We start from the raw sequence: 17,632 nt of genomic DNA on the forward strand, positions 1-17,632 counted from the left end.
GACGGTGTTGGGTGGAGTTCCCGGGTAGCTCAGTTGGCAGAGCGCTGGTATGTTCAATCAGAGGTCCCGGGATCGATACCCGGCCCCGGAACAATTTTTTCCCTTGAAATTATTCAAATCTGCTTTACAGGGAGCTTTACCCGAAAGACTAGATTTGTATAACTATTTTAATTACTTACTAACATATATTTATTATGAGGCTTATAACTTATTGTGACAATTTCTCCGGGGCTTTTTTAGACAAACATAAATAACAAAAAGTATGAAGACTCACCTAATTAATACTGCTTCATCTATGATTTTAAACATGTGGGTGCATTCACATGCTCCAAATTAAGTGCCGCTCTACGTTTAGTAACAATGTTTCCTACATCACTAAACACGAAAAAACTTGTTTTTCTGTCAAGCACTTCTCCACGATCGTTCAATTTAAATCCAAACGTTTCACTGAGTTTACCTCTTAAATTCTCATAATATGACATAGGCTAATGGCGTTTACACTTTTCACAAAACACAGAAAACTGATTTTTTTTCTTTATCAAACTAAACATACAACCTTCATATACAAACTAAGTACAGAAACTGCAACTGCGGTACAGCGGTCGAAACAGAAGACTGGCCCCTATTGTAATCGAATTACCAGATTTTAGAAAGAGAAGAAGGTATTTACGTTCTCACTTGCACACAGTGTAGACATGGCTGTTTTATAAGGGATGAGGGGGACGAATCCTAGAAAAGTATGTATTTCATATGCTAAGAAGATGAGTTGACAACAAAGTGGAAGTTTTCTTAGAAAACCATAAAACTTAATAAGGGTTTCGCTTTGTGTTTCAACTTTCAATAGAGGTAGACTAGGTCACTGTCCTCATATCTCCATTTCTTTCTGAAGTGTTTGTGCACAGATTTTCCCTACGATTCCTGCTTTGCAGTTAGAAAATAAAAGCACGCAATTTCCGAGAGAGAAATATTATAATTAATTTCAACTACAACCTATTAATTTTAATCGACTCGATTATTCGATTAAATATTTTTGATCGATTAATCTTAAAACAGAAATTGATCAATTAATCGATTAAATCCCACAACACTAATTATTATTATTATTATTGTACTATCGAGGTACTAAAAAATATTGGCAACCTAAAGCTGTACGTTTACAAAAATGGTTGAGAATCACTGGAATACAATATACTGTAATTTTGTATTGAAGGAAAACATTATGTAGCATTACTTTCCTTTCTGCTGGTACTGTGAATTGTGACAATCTGAATAGGCTTGGACTCAAGAATTAGTGGTGGATGGTAGCCCAGGAGGTATGGAGAGTCCTGGGGGAAAGTCAAGAAGAAAGCCCAGGCTCATAATTAGTTGTAGAAGATGATGATGATGATGATGGTGATGATGATGATGATGATGATGATGATGATGATGATGATGATGATGATGATGTAAATTGTGGAGAAATGTCGAAATGATGACAAAGAAAGGAGAGTACTGCAAGAAAAGATGCCTAAACATCGTCCTTGTCCACCAGAAATTCCACTTAGGCTCGCCAGATGTCTCATTCTGCCTCTTCGGTGTAAAAAATCATGCTTTAACAATTCGACCCGGCTTTTGTGCGTTTGTTTAATGACTAGCGTGCGATAAAATCAATTATTTACATTGTCATTTCCATTTTTCATATTCGAACTTTTACTGCGTGAAATTAAAACGAAGGAGAGATGACTAAGAAGTTTCCACAGCATACCGTGTGCTATGAAACATTGCAGAAAAAAAAGAGTAGCAGGGCTGTCATTTATCATCGAGACCTGCATTTTGTCGCTCTGGGAGACTCGACCCACTTCACGGGTGTAAAAGCGCGTGCAACAGCAGAAAACTAGCTGCAGCAGCGATTGTTGTGTTTGCCATTTAGTCTACATTTCAATCGCATTTCCCTCTCACCTTGTTGTATTGTTTTCTAATCTGTTCCGTTTGCTTCTTTTCAGCTGATCGTCGTCGAATCGTGTCTACTGCACTCAGCTCTGGTGAGTACAATAATTCTACATCATTTAATCCTTCTTGATGACTCAAGTATTCAATAATTCTGTGTCGATTTCACTTTTCACTGCAGAACATGTAATGTGGTTTTGCCTTCAAATCGTCATCTGCACGTAGCAACTTTTGCAAGTGAAATGCAATAAAGTGCGATAAACGAACGGTCTTGCATCATTTCACAAGATATTTTATTTCGGTTTAAAATTTCTCATTCTCTGATTGTTATTGACATGAATTTGCCATGAAAAATTTACCTGATTGCTACTCACATTCTATCAATATTTTCCCTGTCTTAATACCCACAATTCAGATTCCTAATTTCGATCTCCCTATCTCTTTCTTGATCTCCGTAAGAATTCAGGAATGCAGCCTACATAGGCTATATGTATATTCACTGTTTCGACATAGACTAGCTAACTGGATTGGTTGTCGTTTTCAAACACGCTTGTTCAGATTGTTCTCTTGTTACCTTGACTACACTACTTCCCTGAAAGCCTATTTCATTTATTCGCATTATTAAAATGACAGTTTTGCGTGTATGAGATACGAAATCTACTTTTCCTGCTTTATACTCGTATTATTAAGGGGTACATTTAACTCTCTGTTCCCGAGAATAGAAAAGAACCCTAAAGCAAGACGTAATCTTTCATACGAAAGTTACTTGCACTGCACATAATTTCTTACGAAATTGAATCTGGTAAAGATGGTAAGCATTAATTTTCTTTTGTGTTTCTTCAGCTCTTTATACCTTATTTCATTAACTTATAGGGGTTGGCCAGTTACCTTCGAACTTCATTTAACCACACAAGATTTGTAAGGAAAGGAAATCCAGAATAATTAATCTAACGCAAACAAAATCCTCTTGCCATTATTAACACAAAACATGCAATTTATTACTTGAAGAACTGTTAATACAATTGTAATATGACAAAAAATGTCATTGTATTCAGAAAAGCTAGAAATATGTTTCATTTAACTGAAGTTTGTGAAAAGAGACTTGGATAAAAATATGACATGTCATAGAAACCAGAGGCCTAATTATGATAGTGTACTTGGATTTAAGAAGTCAAACGAGAACGACAACGATACAATGGAAAAAGTAAAATTGCACGAGGTTGCGGGTTCGATCCCGGCTCAGGTCGATGGCATTTAAGTGTGCTTAAATGCGACAAGCTCATGTCAGTAGATTTACTGACATGTAAAAGAACTCCCGCGGGAAAATACTTATTCCGGCACACCGGCGACGCTAATACAACCTCGGTAGTTGCGAGCATCGTTAACTAAAACATAATTATGTACAGGCAATTAAAAGAATAATCTCCATACTGTATCAAAGCTGAGGGAAACAATTCACTTCATATTAGTCCTTATGTAAATTATTGCATTTATCGAAACTCAGTTTCTGATTGTAGAGTAAGCATAAAAATACAAAATATTTTTAATACAGTCGCAAACCCCACATCACGTAGAGTCTGTGCGCACGTGTTATTCCCTGAGAGTGACATATAAAGTGCAATGGAGATAACTTTAAAATTGTTTTCTAACATAAATACGATCTTACATATTATATGAACAAAATATCTATGATAAAGTAACAAAAATAGATTGTCGGTTGGTGAAATTTTTCTCTGAAAAATTGCAGCTAAGTAAGCACACGTTTTCATCATAAAATAGCATTGTTGTTAATTGTGTCAGGGTTGTAATATATGATAGATTGTAAATTTCACTTGTCGTAATAACATAATTACTGTAAGTAGCCTACTGTGTCAGTGTTGAGTCCACGTAACTGTGTTTTTGCTCATTCTAATTACTTACGCGGATGTTATTTGACGGCGGACACATCAGTTATGTCCTATTTAGTTTTATTATTTTATTTAATTGACAGTATTCAGTACTTTCAAGAGTCACAAAGCATTTTCAACTTACTAACATCACATTAGTAACTATCTTTGTTAGAGTAATTCATTGGAAGTGCAATTTACCCTGACTATTACACTCTTACTACGTCATACTACTTTTGACCAATAAAACGGTACGAAAGGACGTATTTCAACCAATCATGGCTGCTTATGGTACAATTTTATCGCGTCCCTAGCATTTGTTTCTTTGTTTGCCAACATTTGAAACTACGCTGGTCTGGACGTCAAAAATATATATAAAATTACAAACCACTCCAGTCGATGCACAGCAGTTTCAAATATGACTCGCATTGGCATTCAAGAACAAGAATTAATAAAAATCACTGATCATACCTATGCATCTTTTGAAATCCGATTTACAAATAAATGAAGAGCACCATTCGGAAATCCTGAATAAGTTGAATACACCATGTAGGCCTAAATCAACGAGTTCCACTTCTATTACGCACACGTCCAATATAACATCAATTGAACCACCAACCACATACAAATTTGAAAATTGTACATTCAATAATTATTCCTTTTAAAATTATTCATTCGGAAATTCTGAATAAGTTGAATACACCATGTAGGCCTAAATCAACAAGTTCCACTTCTATTACGCACACGTCTAATATAACATCAGTTGAACCACCAACCACATTCAAATTTGAAAATTGTACATTCAATAATTATTCCTTTTAAAATTATTCATGTTTATTTTTTATGTCATCGTCGTTAATTAAAACTTTTCTAACACTTGTGTATATTAGTTAGGTTATGTTATAGCTTCTGCTATATGATATTATGGATAGTCACGTATCAGAGATTGTTTAATATTAAGATTTATTGAAAATCATCTGTCAAGTGACGTTGATTACTGGGATTCGGATAATTGAAGTGGAATGCAACTGTCTTAATAAAAATGAAACTGAATCAACAAAGCCTTCTTGACTAGTAACATTGCCATCGTGTATAGATCGGGAACTTCTCGACGAGAATGCATTGCTCACTACTGCCATCTAGCATGCATCTAGCGTAATATTTGTAATGTTGAGATGGTACAATAATACATTTGAAGACAGTTGTATTTTCGTAAGTCAATTAATATTTTATTGTATTCGAGTACTTCGTTACTTCTAATCTTTATATACTTTCTTCTAATCGTGTAATAGTCAATTAAATCCCACTCGAGTTTTGATTTTCTCTAGATAAATCAAAACGGCTAGTGAGATTACTGATTGTATTCCCAAAAATGATACACTGTTTTTGACACACCAATAATAATATTATCTCATTCATGTTATTAAACATTAACAGTTGACAAGGTATATTATGTGGACAGTCAAAAGTTACTGCACACAGAACTCAAAGTTTTGAGCAGGGACGATTTATTTAGAGTCGGCGTGTTGATTCACTCTGCAAAGACGGAGAATGAATTTTGCTTTAGGCCTATAACAACTTTTGGTGAGTCCAAATTGATTTTAAATTTCATAGTATTATACAATATTTATTATCTTCTTGTCTTTTAAATACGTTGCCTGTAACAAGAGCCAAAACCTAACCCCTCTTATCTTAAATTCCTGGCTACGTCACTGATGTGTATGTGTGAGAATTGTACTCGTTGTGGTAATGACCTTGAGACACTGAGCTCTCATTCTTCACGTTCACTAATTACACGTGGAAATTATTAGAAAACTGTACGTGGAAGCGTTTTCATTTAATGAATACAATTCTCAAATTAAAACGTACAATTGTACCCGGCAATTAAAGTATAGCCTTCTTTAAATGCTAGCCATTGTTGCGTTGACCTCGGACCTAAGTAACAGTTAACTAACTATTGCCGCTGTTCACAGGAAAATATTCGTAATTGCGCCCGTTTGCAGAACTCTCCGTCTTTCGCATTCCTCGAACTTTGTTAGATCCCAAAGCAATGGCTTCTTAGTATGCACATAGGCTTACATATTTCTAGTTAAACCTAATTTGTCTGTCTCTTATTAAAATCTTTTCATTTGAAATTGGTTAACATTGCTTGTGAATATATTCCTATCCTCACCCTTTATGCGGTGGCCGCATGATCTAGACCACCAGCCTGTCAAGGAGGCGGTTCGGGTCCGAGTCAGTGAGAACCGAGATTTTTCATTTAAAAATCCATAGTGACACTTTCGGCAAACAAGGTTGGAGTTGTGGTTTTTGTCGGAGTTCCCCCTTTTCCCCACGTCAACATTATTCCTTCCGATCTCCATCCCATCATCATTCCATAACCCCAGATCGCCGGCTGGAGACGCGTGGAAAGAACTGATATAAGAGATTAGCGGGGTTGCCTACTCGAAACCTTTATACTCAGCAAACTTTATTGCAGTCAGCTGATGTGGATCAGAGTAATAGTTCTCTCAGTTGGACGTAGTATAATATAGCGCCAGGTTTCGTCTTCCTCCAGTAACTCTTGAGGGAAGGAGCACGGGCTAGGAACTGCCTTCGCAAGTAAGCCGCTTAAGTGGGCCCATTGTACTACACGAAATGGAATGATGTGCATGCCTTAAGGCCTCCCCGTGCCACAGATTCCCCTGTGGGCCACCTTCGAACTCCTCTGCAACTTACAGACTCCCTCTATCTTTCCGCATAAGCATCACCACGGTACATAGCACTACCACTAGCAACTAACGACCACATACCACGGGGTCGGAATTTAGTGGCGGCCCGCTGCCGACTCTGCAACGGAGCAAGCCCGAAATATGAGAAATAAACGGAGATGATGAAATAGGGGAAGTGTAATTATGATGGGGAAATGGGTCCGAGGTGCAACATCGAATATTACTTAGCAATTGTGCTCAAATTGGCTGAGGGAAAACCTCGGAAAAAACCTCAACCAGATAACTTGTCTCAACCCGGGTCCGCTCTTTTCACGATGAGACATGCTAACCGTTTGTTCATAGCGGTAGAACCTCCTTCTGATTATAATAATTCTCACTACCTCGCCGTGGTCAAGTGGTTAGTCTTCCTCTGTCTTCCACCTTGGTGAACTCGGTTTAATAATGGGTCATGAAGGAATTTGTGGTGGACAAAGCGGCGCGAGAGATTTATCTCGGGGTTCTCCCGTTTCCTCTCACCATTATCATCATTATCGTCATCATTCCACCAATACTCCACAATGATCCTTACTCCGCAAGATTCCGAGTCAAGCCTCCATAACAAAAAAAAAATCCTTAAAGTTGTACACATTCGTGTTTAATAAAGACTATTATTAATCATTCTCGCTCTTTAAAAGAGGTGTAGTATTTACTATTTACATTGCTGCTGAGGGAAGTCATGTTTCTGTAACGAATGTAGGCTATACATTTTATTTAACTTCGCATAACATTCTTTTTAAAAGTTTGTATTTATTAAATACTCCTTCGTATTAATTTCTCGATAATATTGGTCGTGATTTGAGAACGACTGTTGCTATTTCTGCGCGTCTTACATTGAGTGCTAAATTCATACATGAGCACAAAACATTTGCTATATACCTATGACTGCTAGAGTTGAATGTGTGGTCCGAAACTTTCGGGTTTCTGTACTTCGTCATAGTTCTGGAAACATTTAATATTTCAAAGTACATACGAGTACTACCTTCATTACCTCTAGGGACCGTACTTTGTCTCAGGAGGCTACAAGATTAAGTATTACTGTAGATTTAAGTAGACAACACACGTCCATCTAGCAGGCAAAATACTTGACTAAAGGCTCACGCGACTCTTCTTTCGTAAAGTGGGACTGAACAAAACGTAGACTACTTTAACAAATACACTAGTACTTACAATTTAAATTATTTACACTATGTACACTAGAATACGCTATTTTCACTATTTACACTATAATGAATATAGACCTACATTGTAGTGTATTGTAATGCAAGGTATTTTATTTCATACTCTGTAGCATACTTATTTTGTGCATTGTGTACAATAGGTCTGTCAGATATTTACTACTTCCAAAAGCTGATTGTCAGAAAGACTGCTTTTCGACTCTAGAATATGATCTTTCTTCAAATCTTACTTTTGTAGAATAGGCCCTAACTATTCTAATATATAAATTTTCTTACTAAACACAGTTACATTTTGCTTTTACTATTATTATTATTATTATTATTATTATTATTATTATTATTATTATTATTATTATTATTATTATTATTATTTACTGTATCTGTATTTATACTTGCTATGTATTTTTATACTAGTTGAATGAAAGAGAAGGTCTTATGGCCTTAACTCTCCCAGTACCAGTAATAATACGTAAATCAAATAAATAAATAAACAAATAATTTAAATTGTAGAAAAGATCATCGTACAGTACTATCACTCTTTATCACTAGAATGCATTTGCAACAGTCTTCGAAATCTAATTTTGAATCATGAAAAGAATGTCAATTGCATCCCAAACAAAGATGCAAATATTCCCTTATAGTACCTGTGCCACATGCCAAACATGACGTCACGCCAATATAGTCTATGAACAGCTAAACTTATTTCCGTACGCCCTGGGACAGAATACGATCCCTAATCATCACAGTAACGTGAAAGTCAACCACATCTGTTAGATCTGTTACCAAGAGCTATTTTCTTGTACTAGACATTCAATTAAATGTGGGGTGGATTCCTCAACACATCTGTACGTGCAGTCCTGGAGAATAGCTATCTATATAGGTAACAATTCTAATAGATATACTGTACTGTACTGTACGTGTTCCTTTTTCCTTTTTCTTCTTAAATGATAGAGTCACCGATGTAGCTCAGGAACATGGAATGTTTCTAGTACACCAAGACGAAAGTTCCACAGCACTCTGATAATGACAGTTTTAAATCGTACTTAAATGAATATGATATGATCACCATGATATGAAATATATGGCTAGAAAACTAAAAGAAGAACATGAAAAATGGAGACTTTCGGTAAATATAGGGAAAACTAATAGGAGAAGAAAAGGAAAATTTAAAGTTTGATAATGGAGAAGAATTAGAACCATCTATTTAATGCACTTATTTAGGCACAGAGATACACCATTCAGGAGTTAATACAGTGGAAATTAAAAACAGAATTACACAAACAAAACAAGCCATAAATGCTCTAAATTCTATTTGGTAGAGCAAAAATATATAAAAAAAAAAAGAAAATTACAGATGAATAAAACCATAGTCCAAAGTATGCTATATTTGGAGCTGAAGTTTGGCAAATTCCAACTGGAGGTGGGGGGGGGGATTAAGTACAGAAATGGATATCCTAAGAAGATCAGCTGGGAAATCTAAAATGGAAAAATAAGAAATAGATGAACAAAAGAAATTATGGAAGTGCAAGAGGAGCCAGACATTATACATGTAATAGAAAGGAAAAGGTTACAGTGGTATGGTCATATCAGAAGAATGCCAGAACAACGATTACCAAAAATAATTATGAAATGGATCCCACCAGAAAGAAGGAAAAAGGACGACCAAAGAAGACTTGAATGGAGGGTGTACTAGCAGCTATGGATGCTAGAGGATTAGAGACAGGACAATGGATGAAGAGCGAGGAGTGGCGTTTGGTTTGCAGAAGACGGCGACAGCTGTTATGACATCGGAATGATTTTATTTTTTCATTCCATGGGAATAGTTGAGATTTAAGGTATAAGCTTATTTCGGTTTTGTTTTATGTAATTAATATAAAATACATGCAGGGTGCGTTTCAGAGTATTTTATAGTCACTGGTTTCATCTGTCTATAAATACTTCAGTTCATACCGACTCGTTGAAATGGAACTTAGAAATATAAATGTATTATTCTCGATTTATTTAAAGTATTTCTACACTCTAGCTGCATCTCCCTGCTCAGGTTGTAGCGATATCCTTGTCATTTCATCTTTAACTTTTAATAACTTAGTTTCTAAGGTGTAAAAATTGTTTTTGTGATTTCATAATAATTACGTAGTTTAATGTTCGCATTACAGACCTGCGTTGAGTTCCGACAATTTTTGTCTCCAAAGATTTAAAACTACCATCTCTTGTGGTCTCTAGATTTCGTGACTTCATTCTGTATATTCATCGGAGTTTCGTTTTACGAAATGCGTTACGTGATAACTTGCTCATCGCTTACCAAGTAAGTTGTTTATAGAAAAAATGGGGATTATACGTTGATGGAAAATTTATAGCACAAGTAAATGACAAGACCTGTGTAATTTCCCATTAACTTCGCAGTATGAATTTTCTTTGTTTAGATAAAAAAAGATTTAATTGCGAAAACATCCTGATGACAAATGTAGAAGCCAGTCATAGAATTCCCACTGTTTCATAACTTCATAACGAGAGTCAATAAATACTCTCGCGGAATATTAAGCTTAGGAATAGGTGGTTGCATTGAATTCCTTTCTTTTAATTTATATCAGATGTAAGTTGTCCATATTTTATGCTGAAGAATATATTGCTATGCCAGCTGAAAAACAAACATATCATTTTCGCATAAAATTATGATGATTTTATTGAACTGGAGAACTGTAGAATCACAGCAGGGAGTGAGAAGTAACCCAGAAAATCTGGGATAGTTGAATAGGCCTAATTATTGAAGTAATACGTAATTATTAACTTAAGCAAAGTAATCGTCTACACCAGTGGTTCCCATAGTGAGGGTCGTGTAAAGAGCTAAAGGGGCTCGCGAGACGATTTACAAAATAAAAAACACCTTATTAACATATATTTGTTTTGAATTTATGAATATAAACATAAACGACGTTGAACATAAATATAAAAAAATATACGGTAAAGGTTGGTAATATTGTGATACAAATAATATTATGATAGTACTTTTTGAGAATTTTTTACAATATATATAGGCCTATATTTATATACAATATTTCAATACCGGTATTTATAAAATAAAAAATAATTGATATTATAAATGTGCCTGTTTTTCAGAAAGAGCTTTTCAAATGTGGACTCTGTATTCGATGTACCACAGTGATATATTCAAGATCAAGAACATTTTTCGCTTTTGATGAAAATAATCATAGACGAGAAACTTATTTTGTATAAATACAAGGTTATAAATGTCAAAAACCTAAGAGCTTCTTTTGAAAGCTCGAGTATTCTTGCATTCTTTTAATCCAAATCTTAGCAACGCTCTGCGAAAATGTGTAATTTTAACATTGAATCAATAGTATAGTGGAGTATCACCGTTGGAACTTTCTGTTATGGAAATTTCTAATTTGGAAAGCTATATGATTCCGTCCACTACAGGAACACCACTCAATACGTTACTGATAAGGCAATCGCTTTGCTCATGCTCGACGTTGACATCAAAAGATACAGTAAAGAAGAAGAAAGAAAGTTATTTTAACTTATACATGAAAATGCAAACTTAAATAAGAATTATTTTAGCATCTAATAATGTGAGTCTACACATACAAATATATGAGTAAATAATTACAGTGGTAACTCCTCTAAATAAAATACTGTAATTGTTTTAACATTAACGACAAAACTATTTTTTAGTCAATTAGACTGATTCTCTTTTATAATACATTTACTCAGACAAAAAATTAAATTGAAGCTTGTAGGGAATCTGCTGCGTAGTCCCTCCAACTCTTAAAGACAAATACATCATCCTCAGTAGTACGTAGTATTAAAACAGTAAATAATATTTGTACTCATCCGGCTGCTTACACCACGTCCTCTTTCTACGAATCACTGAGTTCATCGCTCGGCAGTGGTTGCATCGTCGAGGTAGGGGCGGGCACATAAGACCAATAACGTAGTACACAGTACGTATAATACAAACGTATTAATTGATCTTTGATTAGCTAATAGTTTAAACACTAAAAAGAAACTCATTTAAAATTGTGCAAACTTAATTGCGTTTCCGCAAAAGAAAAAATTAAAAACAGAAATGTGTTGTAGCCTGTAAAAAGCAGCTAAATCTTCCATGAGTTCTTTAATACACTAATGAGTCAATTTTTTTTTGTCAAATAATGTCGACCAGAAATATGGTTTCTTTATAAATTTTTTGCGGAACGGGTAGTGAAATTTTTCGATTTGTATTGACTTATTACCGCAACGCCAAGGCGCGGCGGTGATAGTTTTAAGTACTATACATGATTTTTGCATAATATTTCGAGTTATTGTTAAACATATAATTGTATTTTTTGTCGTTTCTTGGATGATATCTATTAGTTTTGAGTAAAATTATTTTTGTTTTCTATTTTACAAAAATTTATATTTTTGGAATGGAGTTAAGTACAGGCCCAAAAGTGAATCGCGCCTTCAGAAAGTTTGGGAACCACTGGTCTACACTGTAGAAAACATATTGTTGAACTTAAAGTTAGAATATGTGTAGGATAGTTTTTATATTATTTGGGTATAAAGATCCACACGTCGTGGTAACCTAATGATGTCAGTAAAATTAATAGGGGGCCTGATGCTTATTACATTGTCTGATGCGAAGGTATAACTAAATCCTGTAGCTGAGAGTACATGACAGGCAACTGAGGTACTCTTGCAACACAATCAAATTTCGTGATAAGCAAGTATACAATAAACAAGGTACACTCATTAGGATCAATAGTAAGTCATATATTGAGATATTTCTATTGGGAAACTATGGTACTGATTCTTCCCTATAGCTACTTCTATTCCTTCAATGTCGGTGGACATAAACAGAATTACAAGGGGTACTGCATTGAAAGACAGCCACAACAAACTACTAACAGTGGCCAACATTTTTCATTCGAATGGGGTTATTAAAAAAATGGTGAAGAATTTCAACAGTTACACAATATAATAAAATAAAAATATTTAAAAAATACATTAATTTTTGTTCGTCGATTCTCAAAATTATAACAGAGTTCAAATACTAATTCCTTTAGAATTTCTTACGGTGCACTGTGTATCTTAAAATCCACATGTAATCATTGGAACGCATAATTATCAACTCAGTGCCTTAAATCTACAACTACATTAGATCGAAAAGTATTTGCAGAGTATGTGTTTACTGTTAATCATTTAATAATGTACTTAAATAGCTATATGTATACGTAGTCCTGATTTCGGCAACATATTGGCATTAAACAATACACATATCCACATCTTGCGGCATATCTTGAGCGCTGAGTGACTTCGGTGGACTTAGAAATAAGGTAAGAATGGAGGCTCCTATACGGAAAACTACAAACACTGAACACATACACCTGATATAACTGATATATTGTAACTACAGTGCTGGAATCAGTAATAGGCCTAAAGCATTCACAGTAGTGTACTGTACTGTACCAATCACTTCCAGTCTAAAGAGTTTTTACTGGAGAACTGTTAAGTTATTTAAAATAAACAAATAAAGATAACTAACAACTTCACCGTGTTAAGTTAAATTGTGGTGTTATTTTATCTGATTGACTAGTTTCGAAGTCGTTTTCACCATTTTCTGAATTCTAACCACAATTTAAATATTAACACAGTGAAGTTGTTATTTATTTACTCATATTTTAAATAACGTAATAGTGATTCAGTAATATAAATTATGTGTTAAAGCAATGTAATAAAGAATGAATATTTTCTTTTAATTCTAATATAAATGGACATCTACCAAACACTCAAGTTCAAGGAACTTAAAAGCAAACTAAAGACAAGAACTGAACTTCACTTAAATAAGAGGCAAAAAAGTTGAGTGTAAAATAAATTCTAGTATTACCATGTTAGTATAACTAAAATTAATAGCTGTCTGTAATTTCACTTAAAAAAAAATCATAATTCATTATTTTTACACAGCAAGCACATAGATAGGAATAAATTCGCCTGACACTCTCGAAAATGTTCTGTTTTAGCACTAGATTGTGCACCAATATGCCTGGGTTAAATCCCAATCTCTACGCAGTTCATATGAAGAGAAGGCATATGCCACTATTGATAGTGGTTCGTCCGTCGGAAGGGGACGTTAAGCCTGGCGGCCCCTTGGTGCTATTCGACAGGAGTAGGCTACGTGCCGGCACCGGTTCCCCTTCTCCCTTCACCTTCACCATCATCCTCACCCAATCCCTACAAATACACTTACACATACACTCACCTAGTACACAACATAACTCTTCACAAATACACATCATGCATAAAGTAGTCAACTTGAAAATGGGTCACAGTCCTGCCATCTTTTCGCAGTATGTGGAACCCGAATCACGTTAAGTGAAGTGGGTAGGCATTAGACACACACACACACATTTAAGGTTCACTTCGTCTTTAACGAATTGTGTCTTTTATTTAGAATATTCATTGATGGATAGATTGAAGTACAGCTGGTTGCGTGAACGATTAATGAGAGCAGCTTCAATGTGCGTGGGAGCCTTGGTTGTGGATTCCAATACTTCCTGAGGCGAGGCATAGATTCTTGTCCGATGTTAATGTGATGTCCTGTGTTATATTAGGATCGGGTGGAGGCTTACCACCGCATTTACTCCTCGTTTGGGAGTTCCATGAAGTATGTATCTAAGAATAGGAGATTGAAAATTCCTAAAAAGACATCATGTATATTGCACCTAGTCAAGAAGATGAAAATTGAAATGAAGAGGTTGTCCATATTCATACAAAACTAGCTCGGATATCGCTTTCAGTACACCAAGATGAGTGACAGCCAATACGCAATTTCTGTCAGCAGTTTCGCCCCAGAGAAAGAGAGAGAACGTCGTGTCTGGACCGCGTGCAGTGTAATTATTGCAACTTCTATTGTGTGCACCACGCCCGTGCGACATCCTTGGTGTGGGGGAAAGTGGAAACAAAGCACATGAACGTCCTCGTTAGTAGAACTTGGTTCTGACAGGGAAATGCTAATTGTTTGGGAGTCCTAGATAACCAGGGAAACAAATGAGAGCTTTGAGGCGATCTCAATTCTGTTCGCAAGCTGTTCGTGAATACTGCGATTCGTATAACTTCATGTATTGCCTTGTTATACCTAGCACGGCGATTGTTCATGTGTAGGAAATATTGTGATATTTGCTAGTGCTAGTGTTTCCACATATTTGCCTCACTACATTCAACAAAGAGTACAATAAATACACCTTTCAGCTGTTATTGCTAATATACCTACACAACATGACGACATAGTTAAACTATCCTTTTTTTTCGGTTCTTATTCATTCATAGTGTTCTGCCCAAGGGAAAGTATTTCATTGCAAACCCAGCATTCTCCAATCTTTCCTATTTTCCGCCTTCCTCTTTGTCTCCGCATATAATCCATATTTCTTATCATCTGATATTTTCTTCTGCCCCGAACTCTTCTCCCGTTCACCATTCCTTCCAGTGCATCCATCATCCAGTAAGCAGTTTTTTCTCATTGTCAATCAGTGGCCCAATCAATTCCTTTTTCTCTTCCTGATAAGTTTCAGCATCATTCTTTCTTCACTCACTTTTTCCAACACAGCTTCATTCCTTATTGTCTGTCCACATCACATGTTTCATTCTTCTTTCTCCTTTTTTCGGTTCTACTGTTTGGTGTGGGCATTTGCATGGTTGTAAATAATTTGTAATACTTAGCACTAGATAAACAAAGCATATGGTTGCATCTTCACCTAAAACAGCAGAACGGCGCACGGTAGCGTCGAGGTTAAGGCGTTGCACTACAAGCCGGAAATCAATAATTCGATTCCTGATAGTTATGGATTTCTCCATTGATCTAATCCTATCGGCCGCACTATGGTCCTAAAGTTTACCCAGTCTCTAACATAATTATTTCCTTACTGCTACTGTTGTCATGGTCTAGAAAAGCTGAGAGCTTTAACCTTTCGCTACCCTGTGAACCTCCATGGTCTGTAATAGGGATACTTTAAAAAAAACTGCACAAAATATCATGTTGATAGGTGATAAAGGTCGTGCATCCGTGGCTGCTGGCGGGTATGCTGTCTCTCTAACCCTACTGCACGACGGAGCATATTTCTTTGCACTCCTACACTTTACCCATTTCAACGACTGCTGACGACCACTGAGGTAGAACATCCGACCGAGTGTTCGAATTTCAACCGGTTGCCCCTGATGTTTTACAGGCTAGACAGAACACTGACATTTTCTGAGTACACAAACGAAAACAATTGAAGGAAATTTACTATGTGTAATTTAAAAAAATGTATTTGCTTAATATAGGCCTACAATTGATTGCATACTTTATTACACTTATCTTCATAACATATATATAGATGAACAAATGGACACTGGTAAAAACAAAAGAAGTAAGTGTAATGCATAATATGAAATCTAATGTGTAAAGAAATGTAAGAATATAATAAATTACAATTTCTTACTAAATAGAAGAGAAAATAAGTACATGCATTCTAGGCCTATTGTAATGTTTACACTTTAAACTCAAAATGCATACCTCTAAAACAGTAGTTGTTCATGCCTTTTAATTACACTAAGCAGATGGCTTATTTCATTAGTAAGAAGATATGTTTTGCTTTTGACGATACCAACTGTAATATCTGAATGAGTGAATGAATGAATTAATTAATTAACCAATCAGTGAATCACTAAATCTATAAATGAATCCATGAATGAATAAATCAATGGATGGATGGATTGATTGATTGTAGTGAGAAGAAGAATTATCAGTTAAATAGTAGGCCTACACGATGATAATCGCGTCCTTGCAAGGGCTCTTGGAAGTCCTGCACGGTTCAATGTGGTTTGTCTTTGCCGTCCACCCACAAAGAATGAGAAACAACTCGAATATCCGTTAAACAGAGTCTGAGACACTCTGCGAGACGGAAGAGTTCTGCATACTGACTACAGCGTCAGGCGTTCAACAGCAATATATAATTTCTATTTTTCGTAACCGGTTGTGCACGACTCTAGCTCCAACATCAGAAAAGATAAGTAGAAGGAAGCGGACACGTAATTTCGAAACGTTGGGTGTATCTATATCTGACACTGTCCAATCATCCGGACTCCTTGAACCGTGTTGAACACCGTAAAAGTTTTGGTTTGGCTTGGCTTTACGAGGGCCGTACACTTAGGCACGCTTTGGCTCATTGTGCGCCCTAAATATGCAATGATTGTCTAAATCCGACAGGTGGCCTGGGTGACATTCTTGATTCCGACACTGAAAGGTGGTCCTGATAGAGCCAAGTTCCATTTCGCGAACATAGTAGCCTGATAAGCCCCAGGGGCCGGAGCCCCAAGTCCTTCCTATAGGTACATCAGCATCGGAAACCCTTAATACTCTAAGACTTCACCCCAGCCTATTTTTACTATTGCAGATAGATGAAATGAGGGGAAGTGGACAGTGTTGGTGGAATAATAAAGGGAAACGGCAGTATTCCGAGAAAAATATTCTGCAGCGTCTGCTTTGTCACCACAAACTCCAAAATGACCTGGCCAGGAATTGAATCCGGACCGCCTCGATGGAAGACCAGCTAGCGCTTGAGCGGCTGTAAAAATGTTGTCGTATTGAACATTCATGTTTTAAGTTGACAGCGATGAAAAATATCTACTCCAACACTTCGTTAAGACGTTAACAACTGCGGTTACAGAACTTTCACTGTTATGAAACCTAAGCACTGTGACTGTTTTTTCGTAATTTCCACATTTATTTCTGACAGATCGGTGCTCTTGTTTGTCAAGTATGCAGTCTTGAGCGGCGTAGGTCAAGATGTTAAACAAGCGACAAGTAGGTTTTCCCTGCAATTTGCGGAACCAGCTTCGATATGGGAGTGACACAACAATT

General features: G+C 36.0%; 1 protein-coding gene across 2 annotated transcripts in view; it reads left to right on the forward strand.

The window, feature by feature from the left end:
• LOC138700008 (uncharacterized) overlaps positions 1-17,632 on the forward strand; it is a 346,744-nt gene that overhangs the window by 84,826 nt on the left and 244,286 nt on the right. For both annotated transcript variants that reach the window (XM_069826277.1, XM_069826278.1), the window contains exon 2: positions 1,983-2,021. The gene's annotated coding sequence lies outside the window, so the exon portion shown is untranslated. The remainder of the gene's footprint in view (positions 1-1,982; positions 2,022-17,632) is intronic.

This window comes from Periplaneta americana, chromosome 5 (assembly GCF_040183065.1).
Source record: "Periplaneta americana isolate PAMFEO1 chromosome 5, P.americana_PAMFEO1_priV1, whole genome shotgun sequence".
Lineage (NCBI taxonomy): Eukaryota > Metazoa > Arthropoda > Insecta > Blattodea > Blattidae > Periplaneta > Periplaneta americana.